Here is an 8,188-nt window from a genome sequence, read left to right as displayed (position 1 = left end):
TGAAGGGGTTTAGTCAGGTAGCTCCCTGGGGAGCCGTTTGATCGCACTGAGCAACCAGATGCACGAGCGACTCCGAGGAGCGCTGCACACGGGTGTCAAGCGCGCGCTGGCCGTCATCTCTTCTCACTACATCGGTGTCAACCTCCCGGCCATCAGCGATGGGTATGTCATGCCTGATGATGACGAAGAGGCTGACGCGATGGTCACGAAGCTGATGGAGGCAGCGGAAGGCCCTGGCACGGCGCTGGCGATGCTCTTTGAAGAGGAGGTGGTTCCTCCCCTACCACCCACCGGTGTTGAAGGCCCTGAGCCTTGATCTGGGCCCCAGGGGCTTATGTAAAAATAGAACAGGAGTTATTTTTGTATCATAACGTTTGTGGCTGTCGAGGCCTCTATTTCTGAAGTATTTGTGTTTCTTAGTTGTTTTTCTTATGTTTCCAAGCCTCTGCCCTCTATTGCTTCTGATCAGATTTCGTTTGCAAAACACCCCTTTGGGGCCTAGGCCGTCCCTTGGGTGAGAGGTAGTGAGGGAGTGCCGTAGCTCAGAGGCATAGGCCATCTCGCGGCTCTACCGGCCTCTTGCCTAGGAAACAGACCTTGGTCCGAGGAGTTTTTACAACTGATTCGTCAGAGCCTGCTAGAGTCTTAGCATAATAATTTTTGCGAAAAATAACTAAAGAATGGTGCGTGGGACCTAGGGGGGAGTTCCCATCTAGCCCCCGAGGGAGGCTTGGTCCTGCCGAGGCAGAGCCGAGCCTCCCTTGCCGTGTTACTGAATTGCCGAGACCTACGATGGGCTCGGGGGGTTACTCGAAAAATTTAGACCAACTAAAGAACGCTTTTTAATTGCATTTCGAGAAACGACATATACAATGCTTGGAAATTTAGGGATAAAAGCGACGTAGCTGTTCTATGTTCCAAGCGTTGGTGAAGACTTCGCCCTTCTCGTTGGCTAGCTTGTAGGTCCTGGGCTTCAGTACTTGGGCGATGATGTACGGTCCTTCCCATGGCGGGGTCAGCTTGTGGCGGCCCTTGTTGCTCTGTGCTAGCCTCAACACAAGGTCGCCCACCTTCAAGTCTCGGCTTCGGACGTGTTGGGCCTGATAGCGCCGTAAGCTCTACTGGTATTTGGCCGAGTGTAGTAGCGCAACATCTCGGGCTTCCTCCAGTTGATCGAGGGCGTCCTCTCGGGTGGTGCGGTTACTTTGTTCGTTATAGGCTTGTAGCCTCGGGGAACCATATTCCAAATCGATGGGAAGGATGGCCTCGACCCCGTAGACCAGGAAGAAAGGCGTGAACCCCGTGGCTCGGCTTGGAGTGTTCCTCAGGCTCCAGATGATCAATGGGAGTTCAGCGAGCCATTTCTTGCCAAACTTTTTCAACCGGTTATGAATCCTTGGCTTGAGGCCTTGTAGGATCATGCTGTTGGCACGCTCTACTTGGCCGTTGGTCCTTGGGTGTCCTATGGCCGACCAGGCCACACGGATGTGGTGGTTGTCGCAAAACATCAGGAACTTTTTGTCGGTGAACTGTGTGCCGTTGTCGGTGATGATGGTGTTGGGGATCCCAAACCTGTGGATAATGTCAGTGAAGAACAGCACCGCTTGCTCGGATTTGATTCGATTGATTGGACGAGCCTCGATCCATTTGGAAAACTTGTCGATTGATACCAGTAGATGGGTGTAGCCCCCGAGGGCCTTTTGCAGAGGCCCGACCATGTCGAGCCCCCACACGGCGAATGGCCATGTGATGGGGATGGTTTGTAGGGCCAGGGCCGGGAGATGTGTTTGCCGAGCATAGTACTGGCATCCTTCGCAGGAGCGTACTAGCTTGGTAGCGTCGGCGACCGCCGTCGGCCAGTAGAACCCTTGGTGGAAAGCGTTCCCTACGAGCGTCCGAGGCGCCGCATGGTGCCCGCAGGAGCCTACGTGCAAGTCCCAAAGTAGGGCTTGGCCCGCCTCAGTAGTGATACATCGTTGGAGGACACCTGAGGGACTTCGCCTGTACAATTCGTCATTGTAGAGGGCGTAGGTCTTGGCTTGGCGTGCAAGCCGTCGTGCTTCGGTTCTGTCTCCAGGAAGGTCCCCCCGATCAAGCCAATCGAGGAACGGGATTTGCCAATCTACGTCCTGATCAGTCTACGGAGGCTCGGTGTTGACTTCCATGACATCGGGCTTGGTCGAGGGGGTCTCGGCAGCAGAGGGGGTGTCGAGCTTTGCCATGGGTTCCACAGGTGGGCCCTCCTCTGTTGTGTAGCCAATGGAAGGTTTGTGGAGGTCTCTGGCGAAGATGTTCGGGGGGACCGGGGCCCGTGCTGAGGCCATCTTTGCCAGCTCGTCGGCGGCCTCGTTGTACTTCCGTGCGATGTGATTTAGTTCGAGACCATCGAACTTGTCTTCTAGGCATCGTACCAACCTGCAGTAAGCCTTCATTTTGGGGTCGAGGCAATTTGACTCCTTCATCACTTGATCTATGACGAGCCGCGAGTCGCCTCGGACGTTGAGGCGCCGTGCCCCAAGTTCGATGGCGACTTGTAAGCCATTGATGAGGGCCTCGTACTCTGCCATGTTGTTGGAGGCGGCGAAGTGTAGCCGCACCATGTAGCGCATGTGTACTCCGAGGGGCGAGATGAATAGTAGACCCATGCCTGCCCCGGTTTTCATCAAGGATCCGTCAAAATACAGGGTCCAGCACTCCGTCTGAGTTTGAGCCGGTGGCAGTTGGGTGTCTGTCCACTCGGCCACGAAATCGGCCAATACCTGAGACTTGATCGCTTTTTGAGGCGCAAAAGTCAAGGTTTCCCCCATAAGCTCGATGGCCCACTTGGCTATCCTGCCCGAGGCCTCCCGGTTATGAACTATCTCTCCTAGGGGGAAAGATGATACCACAGTCACTGGGTGAGACTCAAAGTAGTGACGCAGTTTGCGTCGGGCCAGGACCACGGCGTAGATCAGCTTCTGGATGTGGGGGTAACGTGCTTTGGTCTCGGAGAGCACCTCGCTGATGAAATAAACAGGTCGTTGGGTGGGCAGAGTATGTCCCTCCTCTTGGCTCTCTACCACTATGGCAGCGCTGACCACTTGGGTCATTGCGGCGACGTAGAGTAAGAGGGCCTCGTCCCTGGCCGGGGGTACCAGGACGGGAGGATTTGTGAGCAGCCTCTTGAGTCTGTTGAGGGCTTCTTCGGCCTCGGGGGTCCAGGAAAAATGCTCGGATTTTCTCAAGAGTCGGTACAGAGGCAAACCTTTTTCGCCGAGGCACGAGATGAAGCGGCTCAGGGCCGCAAGGCATCCCATGACCCTCTGTACTCCCTTGAGGTCTCCGATTGGTCCCATGCTGGTTATGGCTGAGACCTTCTCTGGGTTGGCTTCAATGCCGCGCTCCGAGACTATGAATCCCAAGAGCATGCCTCGGGGGACCCCGAACACACACTTCTCGGGATTGAGCTTGATGCCCTTCTCTCTAAGGCATTTGAAGGTTATCCTCAAGTCGTCGACGAGATCCTCGGCCTTTCTGGTCTTGACCACGATGTCGTCCACGTAGGCCTCGATGGTCCACCCAATGTTGCCGCCAAAGACCTGGATCATGCACCGCTGGTACGTGGCACCTGCGTTTCTGAGGCCGAAAGGCATAGTCACGTAGCAGTACATGCCGAATGGTGTGATGAAAGAAGTCACAAGCTGGTCTGACTCTTTCATCTTGATTTGATGGTAACCAGAGTACGCATCAAGGAAAGACAAGGTCTCGCACCCTGTCGTGGAATCAACGATTTGATCGATTCGAGGTAATGGAAAGGGGACTTTTGGGCAGGCTTTGTTCAAACCGGTGTAGTCCACGCACATCCTCCATTTCCCATTTTTCTCCTTGACTAACACGGGGTTAGCTAACCACTCGGGGTGGGACACTTCTTTGATGAATCTGACCGCCAAGAGTTTCTGTATTTCCTCACCGATGGCCCTATGCTTTTCCTCGTTGAAGCGGCGCAGGCGTTGCCTCGCCGGCCTAGATCCGGCCCGAATGTCCAGGGCATGCTTGGCGACCTCCCTTAGTATGCCCAGCATGTCCGAGGGACTCCATGCAAATATGTTGGTGTTTGCACGAAGAAAGTCGACGAGCATGGCTTCCTATTTGATGTCGAGGGTGGCGCTGATCCTCAGCGCTCGGTCGTCGGGGCAGGCGGGGTCGACCGGGATGAGTTTGATGGCTTCCGCGGGCTTGAACGCCCCCGTGCGACGCTTGGAGTCAGGTGCCTCACCACTGAGTTGGTCGAGGTGGGCGATGAGGGTCTCGGCCTCCACAAGAGCCTCGGCGTACTCGATGCACTCGATGTTGCAGTCGTATGCATGTTCGTACGTGGACTCAATCGTGATGATACCGCTGGGGCCTAGCATCTTGAGCTTGAGGTAGGTATAGTTGGGGACTGCCATGAACTTGGCATAGCACGGCCACCCCAGGATGGCATGGTAGGCTCCCCCGAACCCGACTACCTCGAAGGTAAGGACTTCCTTGCGGTAGTTGGAGGGAGTGCCGAAACAGACGGGAAGGTCGATGCGTCCGATGGGTCGCGTGCGCTTCCCTGGCATGATGCCGTGGAAGGGGGCGACGTCGCCTTGGAACCTCGACCGGTCGATCTCCAAGAGCTCCAGGGTATTGACGTAGAGGATGTTGAGGCCGCTGCCTCCGTCCATCAACACCTTGGAGAGTCGGGTGTTGTCGATGATTGGGTCAACAACCAGTGGGTACTGCCTAGGATTCAGAACATGGTCAGGGTGGTCATCTCAATTGAAGGTGATCGCCTCTCGAGACCAGTCGAGGTACCGAGGGGTGGCCACCTTGATCGAGAAGACCTCTTGGCGTTCCCTCTTGCGCTGCCGTGCCATAAGGCATGCCGAGGGCCCACCGAAGATCATGAAGGCGTTGCGTACCTCGGGGAACCCGTCGTCCTTGTCTTCGTCCCGGTCGCCGGTGCCCTTCTGCTTGGAGTCGTCGTCGGGGAGCCCGAGCCTAGCGTAGTAACATCGCAGCATGGAGCAATCCTCAAGGGCGTGCTTGACCGGGCCTTGGTGATACGGGCATGGTTTCTTGAGCATGTCATCAAAAGGCCTAGGGCCTCTGGGGCCTCAGGGATTCTTGCGTTCTACGGCCCCGACTAGATCAGCCTCCAGGACCTCCTGCTTCCCTAGGTGTCCCTTTTTCTTTCTCTTAGGGAGGTGGGAGGTCGAGGCCTCGGGGGCCTCGTCCCTCCGCTTTCCCTTGGAGTCGCTGTCGGGGAAGATGGCTCCGACAGCCTCCTCGCCCGAGGCGAAGTTGGTGGCGATGTCGAGGAGCGCAGCAGCGGTGCATGGTATGTTTCGACCTAACTCTCGAACCAGGTCTCGGCAGGTGGTGCCGGAGAGGAAAGCCTGGACGATCTCCGAGTCGCCGACGCTGGGCAACTCGGTGCACTTTTTGGAGAAGCGCCGGATGAAGTCTCGGAGAGACTCGTCCGGCTTCTGGTGATAGCTTTTAAGGTCCTAGGAATTCCCAGGGCGCACGTATATGCCTTGGAAGTTCCCGACAAAGATCCTAACCAAGTCACACCAGTCGTGGATTTGTGAGGGAGGAAGGTGCTCGAGCCAGGCTCGCGCTGAGTCTAACAAGAGCAACGGGAGGTTGCGGATGATGAGCAGGTCATCATCCGTGCCACCTAGCTAGTAGGCCAGGCGGTAGTCGACAAGCCAGAGTTCGGGGTTGGTCTCGCCGCTATATTTTGCGAGATTGGCTGGTTGCCGAAACTGGGCCGGGAAAAGGGCAGCACGGATGGCCCTGCTGAAGACCCGAGGGCCTAGCGGTTCAGGAGAAGGACTGCGGTCCTCCTCACTGTCGTAGCGACCGCCTCGGTGTGGATGGTAGCCTCGAGCAGGCCCCTCATTGTCGTGGCGTCGTCGCCTGCTGACCACCTCATGGTCTCCCTGCACCTCGCGTCGATTGCTAAGGCGATCCAGAAGCACGGGGACCCTATGGGCTATCGGCGCTCGAGCGGGCTCGGGACGAGCCGAGGCTTCCCTGTCCTGCCAAGGCGGTGCCGCGGGCAGGTTCGAGGCGCCCCCATGCCATCGGGAGGTGGAAATCTCTGCCTGCTAGACCGCGGTGGTCTCTAGGAGATCCCAGAGCTCGCCGCGGACCCGCCGTCCCTCCGTGGTAGAAGGCTCGGGCATTGCGCGGACCAGCATTGCCGCAGCCGCAGCGTTCTGGCTAGCGCGATTGAAGACTGGGGGTTGCTCACTCCCTTCGTCGTCATGGATGCGGTGGTGTACATCGCGGGCCCTCCGTCGGGCTCCCCCGCCTTCGCCGCGACCTCGCTGTTCCTGTTTGAGAGTATCTCGAAGCTGCTGCAGAAGGAGTTGGTCTTGTTCGACCTTGGCCTGGAGCTCACGGAGTTGTTCCAGGTCTGGGTGTTGAGGTTGCGCAAGGGTGGGGGTCTCGTTTCGTGCGGCCGGCAGGACAATGCGTGGAGGTGTGGCGGCGCCTGTACCTAGGCGAAGTGGGGAACGGCTACCTACCCCCTTGTCCTCCTCGCCCGCTCTCGGCATCCCGAGCCTGACATGAAAACACTCGCGAGTGGGGTCGTAGGTGCCTTCGTCGTCGGAGTCAGAGTAGCCGAAGCAGTAATCGCTTGCGGCCAAGAACTGGCGCATAGCCCCAGGGTCGTGGAGTCCGGAGAAATCCACTTCGGGCCATGCCTCGTCCTCCTCCGAGGAGTAGGCGTGGGTGCTCAGGTCGAGAGCGAAGCGCTGGCAGCGTTCTGAGGGATCCTCGTGAGCGGCAGTGTAAGCGTAGGCGTGAGAGGCGGCGGCATTTCTCAACCCAAAGGGGTATGGGGATGGTGCCGTCGTCCGACTCTGCTCCGTCGGGATCAGCTCCTCAGGGAGTGGTGGAGCGGATCTTGACGACCAGGCATCACCGCGTGCCACCGGCAATTTTCCTTTGTCCAAGCTCAGGCTAGACAGGTCCCCAGCCAGGGACCCTGTGCCAACAGCTGGTCATAGGATATTGGCGGGGAGCGGCGTGCCGCCCCGGATTTGCATAGCGTCGGGGTGGTCTTGCTCGCGTTGTGCCTGGCGAGCGCGGCGAGAGCGGCCGCCCGAGCGCCGCCTGCGCCTAGGCTGCCGGTGCGTGACTTCATCGTCGGTTGGTGGGGCTCGAGGAGTGAGGAGTACCATGTCGTACTCATGCCCTAGGGACATGAACTCTAGGCTCCCAAACCAGACCACCGTGCCGAGACGCAATGGTCGTACGGGGTCTGCCATTCGGGAACTGTTGGGATGACGAAACTGACACGCAGAGGCCCCTACCTGGCGCGCCAACTGTCGGTGTTTCGGACCGGGGGGTCCTCAACCAACCAGTGAATTTGAACTGCGTGCCCCTAATCTCGGATGGTGATGCAAAGAGACACAAGGTTTATACTGGTTCAGGCAATCGATGCCCTACGTCCAGTCTGAGAGATCGATCTTGTATTCCTTGCACTGAAGTGCTCATAGTAGGGGGTTACAAGCTAGGGGAGAGAGGGAGCTAGTCCCAGGTCTCGGCAAGGTGTCGTGTGGGTCGTCTGAGACGTTGCTCTCAGGCGGCTGGGATGTGTGCGTGTGTTACAATGTGTTCCTCCTTTTTTCTTCTCCCTCTCTAAGTGGCCTAAGTCCTCTCCTTTTATAGTTGAAGGGAGGACAAGGACAGTACATGTGTTTAACTATGCGGCGTCGTGCCAACAGGGGCGGCATGTCCGAGCCCTGTGGCCTGTTCCTGTGGCGGTGTGGTCGTCGGAGTGGTCCGTCCTTGGAGCACTGGGGCGGCGTGCCAGTCCCATCCGATCCTGTGCGTCGTGAGAGCCCTGGGACTGCCCCGGAGTGGGTGCGGCGGTGGACGTGCAAGCCGTTGTGGACGGACTGTGCGTGAGGCCGAGGCTTGGTCGGTGCCGAGGCTGCACCGCAGTGGGGGGTCTCGGCGGGCACAAACCCCGAGATAGCCGAGACCTTGGCGCACAGTGCCGAGGCCCCGAGTGGGCGGCTGATCTGGTGCGCCGGCTTGGAGGCGGTGATAACCCGGGGCAAGTTGTCCATGTTGCGTTGTTTTCGAGGCGGGGATCGCAGGGCACAGTGCAGTGTGGGCGCTGATCGTGGGCACAGCGTCAGAACACAGTGGCCGGTAATCC

The sequence above is a fragment of the Miscanthus floridulus genome, chromosome 17 (assembly GCF_019320115.1).
Source record: "Miscanthus floridulus cultivar M001 chromosome 17, ASM1932011v1, whole genome shotgun sequence".
Classification (NCBI taxonomy): domain Eukaryota; kingdom Viridiplantae; phylum Streptophyta; class Magnoliopsida; order Poales; family Poaceae; genus Miscanthus; species Miscanthus floridulus.
This window is presented reverse-complemented; position numbering follows the sequence as displayed.